Source organism: Ailuropoda melanoleuca, chromosome 7, assembly GCF_002007445.2.
Source record: "Ailuropoda melanoleuca isolate Jingjing chromosome 7, ASM200744v2, whole genome shotgun sequence".
In the NCBI taxonomy this organism is placed as follows: Eukaryota; Metazoa; Chordata; class Mammalia; order Carnivora; family Ursidae; genus Ailuropoda; species Ailuropoda melanoleuca.
In genome coordinates this window covers 2,240,103-2,250,866 of record NC_048224.1, presented here as the reverse complement: position 1 = coordinate 2,250,866, position 10,764 = coordinate 2,240,103, and positions in this window count along the sequence as shown.

The following is a 10,764-nucleotide window of genomic DNA, read 5'->3' as shown; positions in this document are numbered from 1 at the left end:
AAAAAAAGAAAAGAAAAGAAAAAAAAAAAAGAAAAAAGAAATAATGGTAAAAAAAAAAAGTATCTAGAAGGCTACCTCAGAATGAGACTCTCTAACCTACATCAGAACCAGAGAAGAATGTGCACTATGTGGATCTGTTGTTTTCTTTTAGTCTGTATCTTTTGGAGATTTATCCAAGTGCCAGATTACTGAGTGCTGTGATTTTCATTTAGTGAAACAAAGGGGGTCAGACAGATGCAGACATGCCACATTAGACATGTAGTATCTGGTGGTGTATATTACACACCAGAACGACTGGCCAATGAGCAGTTTCTCTCCCTGAAACAAAAACTGCCCATTTGGCAAAGGGAAAGAGGAGAATAATCACAAGAAGAAAATTAATGGGATGCTTACCATACAAACGAGGCAGAGACTATTCAGATATCTTATCGTTTAGGCGCTGTTCCGAGAACTAACTCCCTTACTGTCATTGATGTGCATTCCACTCTGTGCTTTTCTGTACAACCATTCTAGTTTGATTTTCCCAGGTAAACATCTTTATCTACCATTACCATAAACTCAAGTTTCCAATTATTTTCATCATCATAACCAGTACGGTGCTATTATTTACCTATGTATGTGTAGTTATGTATAATTTTGTAATTAGTTACAATGGTAAAAAAAAAATCAAAATATATAAAAAGTGATTTGTACAGAACTTTATTTTAGCTCTTTTTTAAAAATGATTTGCATGGTCAGACAACGGCAAGGACAGCCAGGGGAGGGAAGGGCCTCTAGGGAACTTTGCACTTTCTATACCTTTGTACTATGCACTGCCCTATTGATTCTACACCCAATAATGTTATTACTTGAACCCATCTGTAAGAAACTGCTTCAGAAATTCATTTGTGTGTATGTAAATAACACAACATAGACACAGGAAGGGAAAAAATTCTTCAGTAACAGAGATATTTTTTCTTTCCTGTTTATTTTTGGGTTTGCTTTGTTTTAGCTCCTCCTCTTTATTTTTAATTCCCTTTTCTTTTTTCCTTTTTTGGGTTTTGGTTTCCTTTGGGTTTATGGGTGCCCTGATACTCCAGCAGAGATCAGAAGGCTACAGTCCATCCTATCCATCTGCTATGTGGCTTTGCCATTCAAGCTTGGAGTGTCTTTACAAAGATAATAACAGTTGTGTTCTTTGCTCTCGTTTTGGATGCATAGACTGAAAAATTTTAAAAAAGTAATTGTAAAATGGCTTGTTAAAAAAATACAATTACCTCTAATTAGTAGTACGCGTAAATGTTTTACAGAATGAAAGGCGTGCTTTTTATTTTCTTACTTCGTTACATTGGTGGCGAAAGAGGTCTGTATGAAAATCAGTTCTTTGCTGACACAAGTTCCATTTGTTACAAATGAATTCTAATAAAAATGTCAGTGTTATGCAGTTCTGGTCTTTGCTTTTGCCCACTCAAGCACTTTGGTTTTGAATTGACTATATATGTTCCCTTTTCTCTCTGGTTATCTGGTTAGTTCCTTTGTACTAATAGAAATTCAACTTACCAAGAGGCTGTTATGTATGGTTGCCTGCCTTGAGGTGAGCACTTTTCACTGGTAAGCAAAGTGAGGCTTAGAAAAATAGTTTGCCCAATTCACACAGGCAAAAAGAGGCCTTGGTATCATTCAAACTAGAGTTCATGTGCAATCTTTATAGAAAATGATTGCATATACTTTGTAAATATAAGTGGATTTCAGCATCTAAGTGTCATCATCTTGAAACAACAAATATCTCTCACACATAAAAATACTCCATAATGTTAACTTCTTAAGCTTTTTGGAAACTAAGAAAATACTTGGTTTGAATTGTTTATTCAGTCATTCAATATTAAGGGTCAGAACTGTTCCAGGCATTGGGGATGCAACTATTGATATATGAGATGTTGCTGCTCACAGAGACTGCAGTCTAGGGAGAAAGACTGGAATTAAATAAATAATAAAATTGCACTTGGAAAAGTGCTATGAAGGAAAGTAAAGATTAAAGGATTCATGAAGTTAGGACTTTGAATTGTGAGGGACAGGAAGTCTGACTCAATTTGGCTTACAATGAAAGGAAAATGTTCATTGACTCGCATACTAAAAGGTTAGGAATGGGCTCATACTTAAGTGGGAATACATTCATAATCAGTAAGCACAGTGGCATTTGGGGCTCAGGTGATGTCTCCCAGCCTGGTTTGACTTTCTTAGTGTCAGTTTTATGCAACCTTTGTGCTCCCTGGAAGCTTCACCACAAGGCAAGCAAGTAGAAGAGTTTACTTTCCCAGCAGCAGAAATGCAAGTGTTTGAATGGAATGGATGCTTTTTGACCCTCAGTGATATGACAGGTTAAGTGATCATCTTAGGACCACAGTTATGGATAGGAGAAGAGAATGCGCTCATTGAGTTGTCAAATCAAGGAGGGCTTAAGGTGGCTGCCGCCTTGCCAAATACAAATGAATATGGTGGGAACAGCAACTGACTGCAAGTCAACCTGATGAGTCAAGGTAAGGCAAGCACAGCTATGTTTGGTATTATTAAAACTACTTGTTGCCATGGAAATAGGGAGTGAAACAATCCATTATCCATACATTATTTTGAAATCCTGAGACTGAATAGACAATTAGACTATTTTTTTCTCCCTTGTTTTTCCTCTCCAACTAATTGACCTTTAATTTGCAGATTTGATCACCCTATTGTTTGATTGTGTAAGCACACAATCCCAAAGCAGAAAACAGGACAAAAAGTTCAAGGGAAATCATGTTTGTAATTTTAATCACCGTGATGCCTTAGTTTAATAAGATGTCTAATTGCCAAAGATGACAAAATAACTAATTTCACACATATACACACATGCTGATATTATTAGATAATAGCTTACTAAAAAAAATACATGGAGACAAATGAAAATGAAAACACAATGATCCAAAATCTTTGGGATGCAGCAAAAGCAGTTCTAAGAGGGAAGTTTATAGCAATACAGGCCTACCTCAAGAAGTAAGAAAAATCTCAAACAACCTAAACTTATACCCAAAGGACCTAGAAGAAGAAGAATAAACAAAGCCCAAAAGGCAGTGGAAGGAAGGAAATAAAGATTGAAAGAGAGAGAGAGAAACAGATCAATGAAACCGGGAGCTTGTTCTTCAAAAAGATAAAATTTATAAACCTTTAGCCAGATTCATCAATTTAAAAAAGTGCAGACTCATATAAATAAAACCAGAAATGAAGGAGGAGAAATAACAACACCACAGAAACAAAAAGGATTTAAGAGAATATTATGAAAAATTGTATGATAACAAATCAGACAAAACTAGAAGAATATATTCCTAAAAAGCATACAGCCTCCCAAAACTGAATCAGGAAGAAATTGAAAATTTGGACAGAACAATTACCAGCAATGAATTCGAATTAGTAATAATAATAAATCAACCAACAAACAAGAAATTCCAACAAACAAAAGTCCAGGACTAGATGGCTTCACAGGTGAATTCTGCCAAACATTTAAAGACTTAATATCTACTCTTCTCAAACTATTCCAAAAGATAAAAGAATAAGGAAAGCTTCCAAGATTCTATGAGGCCAGCATTATCCTGATGCCAAAACCAGGTAAGTACACTACAAACAACAAAACCATAGGCCGATATCTCTGATAAACTTTGATGGAAATATCAACAAGATACTGGCAAACCAAACTCATACATCACAATTGAATGGGATTTATTCCACAGATGCAAGGATGCTTCAATATTTGCAAATTAATCAATGTGATACATTACATTAACAAGAGAAAGAATGAAAAACATGTCATTATCTCAGAGATGGAGAAAAAAGCATTTGACAAATTGCAATATTCACTTATGATAAAGATGTTCTACAAAGTAGATTTAGAGGGGACATACCTCAACATAATAAATGCTAAATATGAAAAAGCCACAGCTAATATCACACTCAGTGGTGAAAAACTGAAGGCTTTTCCTTTAAGATCAGGAACAAACAAAGATGTCCACTCTCACCACTTTGACTTAGCATAGAACTAGAAGTCCTAGGTGCATCAATCAGACAAGAAAAAGAAATCTGTATTGGTAAGGAAGACGTAAACCTGTTAACTACCTGTAGGTGATATGATACTATATATACAAAACCCGAAAAACTTCCCCAAACAGTAGAACTGATCAATGAATTCAGTAAAGTTGCAATATACAAAATTAATATACATAAAGCTATTGTATTTTTATACATTAATAACAAAATAGTACGAAGAGAAATTAAGAAAACAACCCCATTTACAATAACACCAAAAAGAATAAAATACCTAGTAATATAATTAGCCAAGGAAGTGAAAGACCTAAACTCTGAAATCTATAAAACACTATGAAATTAAAGATGACCAAAACACATGCAAAGATATTCCATGCCAATGGATTGGAAGAACCAATATTGTTAAAATGTCCATACTACCCAAAGCAGATTCAATGAATTTCTGAGAAAACCAGACAGCTATATGCAAAAGAATGAAACTTAGCCAGTTTCTTATACCATACATAATAATAAACTCAAAATGGATTAAAAAACTAAAGGTGAGACCTGACACCATAAAACTCCTAGAACACATAGTCAGTAATTTCTTTGACATTAGCCGTAGAAATTTTATATATATATATATATATATATATCGCTATCTATCTCCTCAGGCAAGGGAAACAAAAGCAAAAGTAACTACTGAGACTACACCAAAATAAAAAGGTTTGCCCACAAAAGAAAACCACTGACAAAACGAAAAGGCAACCTATTGAATAGGAGAAGATATTTGCAAGTGATATATCTGATAAAAGGGATTATAATATCCAAAATTTATAAAGAACTTCTGCAACTCAACACCAAAAAAGCAAATAATCAAATTAAAAATGGGCAAAGGACCTGATAGACATTTTTCCTTTTTTTAAAAAAACATTTTTCCAAAGAAAATGTACAGATGGCCAACAGACACATGAAAACATGCTCAACATCACTAATCATCAGGGATGTGCAAATCAAAACCACAATGAGATATCACCTTACACCTGTCAGAATAACCAGAATCAAAAAGAAAAAAAAAAATAACAAGTCTTGGTGAGGATGTGAAGAAAAAGGAAGCCTTGTGCACTGTTGATGGGAATGCAAACAGGTATGACCACTGTGGAAAATAGTATGGAGATTCCTCAAAAAATTAAAAATAGAAATACCACATGATCCAGTAATTCCACTACTGGGTATTTACCCACAGAAAACAAAAATACTAATTCAAAAAGATATATGCACCACTATGTTTATTGCAACATTATTTACAATAGCAAAGATACAGAAGCAATCCAAGTGTCCATCGATAGATGAATGGATAAAGGTGGGAGGGGGGATGTTTCTGTGTGTGTGTGTGTGTGTGTGTATGTTTGTGATGGAATACTATCCAGCCATAGAGAAGAATGAGATCTTGCGATTTGCAGCAACATGGATGGGCCTAGAAGGTATAATGCTAAGTGAAATAATTCAATCAAAAACAAATATCATATGATTTCATTCATATGTGGCATGTAAGAAAGAAATGAACAAATACAAAAAAAGACCAAAACACAGACTCTTAAATACAGAAAACAAACTGGTGGTTGGCAGAGGAAAGATAAGTAAGGAGAGTGGGTGATACAGTTAAAGTGGATTATGAGGTACAAAGCTCCAATTAGAAAGTAAGTAATGAAGATGAAAAGTACAGCTTAGGGAATATAGTCAATGTGATTGTAAAAACATTATTTGGTGACAAATGATGACTACACTTATTGTGATGTGCACTGAGTAATCTGAATCATTAAGTTGTACACTTGAAACTAACATAACACTATGTTAATCGTACTTCAAGTTTTTTAAAAAACCTAAAAAACTAAACAGTAAAAAAAAGAAATACTCTTAAAAATGGCCAAAAAGATCTGAACAGTCATCTCATCCAAGAAAGATAGCAGACAAGCCAATGAAAATATGCTCAATATCATTTGTTATTATGACTTGTAAATACCACACCTCTTAGAATGGCAAAAACTCAAAACACTGAGAACACCAAATGCTAGTGAGGAAGTAGAGAAACATGAACACCCACTCATCCTGGTAAGAATGCAAAGAGATTCAGCTACACTGGAGAACATTTTGGCAGTTTCTTACAGTGCTAAATCCACTCTTACCATACAACCCGGCAATCACGCTCCTTGATAATTTCCCAAAGGACCTGAAAGATTATGTCCACACAAAACCTATACAGAGATGTTTACAGCAGCTTTATTCATATTTGCCAGATTTTAGAGGTAATCAAGATGCATTTCAGCAGATGAAAGTACAAATAAACTTTGATACATCCAGACAATGAATTATTATTCAGTGCCCAAAAAAAAAAAAAAGGATCTGTGAACCCATGAAAAGTCATGGAAAAACTTTAAATACATACTACTAAGTGATGAAATCAAATCTGGAGATAGTACATACTGCATGTCTTTATATGACATTCTGGAAAAATCAAAACTATAAAGTTGTAAGTAAAAACATCAGTGGTTTTGTGAGGAAGAGGAATGAATAAATAAAATTCAGGGGATTTTTAGGGCTGTGAAATTATTCCATATCATGCTATACTGGTGGATATATGTCATTATACTTTTGTCAAAACCTACAGAATGTACAATGCAGAGTGAACCCTACTGACTTTGGGTAACTTTGGTGTTAATGTGGGTTCATTGATTTTAATCTATGTACCACTCTGGTCTGAGGTGTTGATAGTAGATGAAATTATGTCTCTAGGGGACAGGGACTTTTCTGTACTTTGTTCAGTTTTGCCCGCAACCTAAAATTACTCAAAAATTAAAAGTCTATTTTTAAAAAGAAAAAAAACTCCTTAATAATTAGTTTAGGGCTCTTTTACTTAGAAAAGATTAAACTTCATAAGTTAAGAAAATGCCAAAAAATTTAAAAATAATTATGCAAATTTTAAAATGAGAAGTATTTAACTTTGTTTTTCAAAAGTATTTTCCAAATTCTAAGGAAATAAAACAGTAGGCAAGATCTATGAAATCCAAAATTGTAGATTGTTTAAGATTTTATTTATTTATTTATTTGAAAGAAAGCATGAGCGGGGAGAGAAGGGCAGAAGGAGAGGGAGGAGCAGACTCCCCACTGAGCAGGGAGCTGGACATGGGGCTCGATCCCAGGACACCAAGATCATGACCTGAGGCAAAGACAGATGCTTAACCAACTGAGCAACTCAGGTACCCCTGAAACCAGGTTTTATAATTATTTATAATAGCAAAATAAAAGTGGAAACACCCTAAATTTCCAAAACTAGGAAATGATTAAAGAAAAATACACATATATGTGAAATTACATATATGTAAAATTTTATACACATACATATATACATGCACACATACACCATAGCATCACATATAATCCATTACCATTTGGCTATTAAACAGTTAAATTGATTTTGGAAAAAAAATGTCTATAAAACATTTTTTAAAAGAGGTATAAAATAACACACATAAAAAAAGAAATATTTGATGCAGAAATAATTATTTTTAAATTTTGGGTCAACCAAAATTGTTTTGGTCTTTCCAGTTCTTTATTATTGTTTCTGCTTTGTTTTGTTTTTGTTTTTCTACTTGGACTGGAAATAAAGGAGGTAGGTGAGCTATAATGACTTTTAGTCTGGCTTGGACAACTAAAGTTGTAAAGTCTTGGCTTTGAACTGCATGTAAGTTAGAGGGATTTTAATGTGTCTCATGTTCATAGATCGTGCTGCTAGCCTATCCAGCAAGTTGAAAGAGTAGATCATTGGCTACCAACAGAGACAAGCACAAGAGTATGAATTAATCAGTGCTCAATTTATATTATTTCTGGAAAATCAACTGAAGGTGCAAAGCCTATTGATTATGACAATGTCACGTATCAGGAAGAAAAGCAAAACCCCAGAATCAAAAAGATGGGTTAAAATCCACCTTCATCATTTATTAGCTGAATTGGTCCTAATCAAGTTACTTAATCTTCACAGCCTTGCATCTCTCATCTATAAAATGGAGATGAAGTTATATATCCTCCAGGTTTATTATATAAATTAGAAATAATTCACACAATATGCATAAAAGTTATGATCCATGGAGGATTTATGCTCATTGTTGATAAAACTCAGCATTTCCACTTTTCCATTCAGAAGGCACATGTCTCTTAGAGAACAATATTGAAGAAGAAAATAGTCACCTACAAAACATCCTGTGATACACACATATGCAAAGTTTGATCTTTTTTTTCTGACTGTGGGATACTCTTAAGATACAGAGGGAATGAAGGAAGGAAAAAAGATACGGAAGAAATGGTCATTTCTGCAGTTATTCAGAAATTGCTCTACTGATTTCTCCTTTATTGGACGCCGAGTCAATTACTGTGAAATAGACTTGCTTGCATCACATTTGTGTTTATATAATGCTGTGTATTGCGGAGTGTTTTATAGCTATTAATTATTGTCCTCACAATATTGAAAAGTGGACCATTACAACCTTCTTGGAGCACTAATTATACTCTGGCACAGAAAGATCATATAACTTGCTGAAGGTCACTCACTGAAGAAGGCATTGAAGACCACGGGGGGGTGGAGAACCAAGTGTACTGAAATGTAAGGAATCACAAAATGGACATCCTGAGGTCTAGATTCTAATCTCAGCTCTGCTACTCACGTTGTAATCTGGGCAAGCCACATAATCTCTGAATCTCATATTCTCATGTGAAAAATAATCAGGATTCATAGATATTATTGAGATCTGGATTCTAGGGTTATTGTAGCCTAAAGTTTCATGAATGTGAACATAAAAAATGTCTCTTTGTCATTAAAAAAGATAGTCAGTAACCACCTGGAACATGTTGGACTCAATCACCAAGAAAGACTAAAATTCAAGTTTGAAGAAAACAAGGCTAGAGGCAACCCTGTGGAACGGTGTTTAACCTTCAAAAGAAACAGTCATTATATCTAGAGAACATGGAGTTTAGAGCACATCAACCAGGGAGTAAATCTAGGCTTCTCCACTTAATAGCTACATGACTTGGGCAATTGACCTAATTTTTCAAAGCCTCTTACCTCCTCTATAAAATAGAGACAGCACCTCTCTTATAAAGTTTTTGTTAGGAGTAAAAGGTATGGCATAAGATAAGGACAAAGTAAATAACGGCTAAGAATATTTTTGTTGCTTCTAGTAATGAAAATAAAACATAGAAGGGCTGAATATCTATACCAACATGGTAACATTTGGAATCTGTAACATTTTGAATATATTTGGTAAGACCACATAATTCTTGTACTCCATTTTTGAAATATTCTGAACTAAGAAAATATGTTCTAAGCTAACAGACTATCTTGACATTCCAACTGCATTCTCTTCAAGATGCTATTAAGAAGGGGCTGTGATTATTGATAAAGTCACCTGCATGGTCCCATGGACTATTTGCTTCTTCCTTTCTTTCAATTATTCAACACTTATCATTAGCAAACACTCATCTCCTTTCCCTAACACTAGGTAAGTGACTGTCATTTAATGGACTTTGAAAATAACATAGGGTCCCTATCCTCAAGATGCTTCCAGACTAAGAAGGAAGCCTTTTAACAACACATGATTGAAACAGAGCAATATGCAGTAAGTATGAGTGGAATAACTCAATTCTATCCAGGAATATCAGCTTAAGACATCCTGTCCTCTGCAAAGCGGCATTGCATCATGAAAGATGAGTAAGATTCAATCAGTTAGACAAGTTTGGGGAGCAAATTTTAGGCAAAAAGAAGGGAGGACATTTTAGGCAAAAATAATAGCGTGCCAAAAGGCAAAGATCAACACATCAGGTTAAGGGAATGATAAGGGTTTGGCATAAGGGTTACATGGGGAGAGACAACGCAAGCAATGACAGAAGGGCTATGTGTTGGGGAGTTGGCCCTCATCATGAAAGTAATCAGTTGCCATGGAATGTATTAATAAATACAAGTGTCACAATAAGCAAATGGAGCAAATTCTTGCTCAGAATTGCCACAATCACAAAACTATCATCTGCAAAGGAGGAGAAAGTTCAGTACCTTCCCCACAACCAGGCTGACCTCTCTGCCCATCATTTCCAGCCCATGATAGGTGATAAAATATTGCTAACTTGGCAGTGGTTTTGCCCCCTAGTAATTATTCCATAATAAACCTTTCTGACCTCACCCTACATCATATCATATTCTACTTGTACCTCTCTTAAGGGTCTACTCATATTCAGCCTTGTATTTGTTGTCTTAGTTCCCTTATTACATAGAAAGTTCCTTTGGGGTCATGAGTACTAGTGAGCACAACCACTGTACTTTAGGAGACAGGAACCCAGGCTCTAACTACTGCATTTCCACTCCCATTGCTATCAGATAAGTGAATTTAAGGCTTCTTTTGGAGTCCAGCCATTTCTCTCCCTCTCCCTTATCTAAGCACACCTAAACATGCCAATCCCAAGAAGTGGATGTAAACTGGCGGGAGGTGGATGAGGAAGGAAGGTATAAGGCGCTAGGTCTTTTACCCAGCCTTTGATTGGGGTTCTCAACTGTGTAGCTTTTAGTAAAGTGGTGTCCAGATTCTCATTCTGCTATTATTCCCTATGGTGAAATCCATGGATAGTTGAATTAATTATCATGGCATGGTTCAGGTTTCTTAACTGTGATTATACTACCATCTGATACCTTCCTTA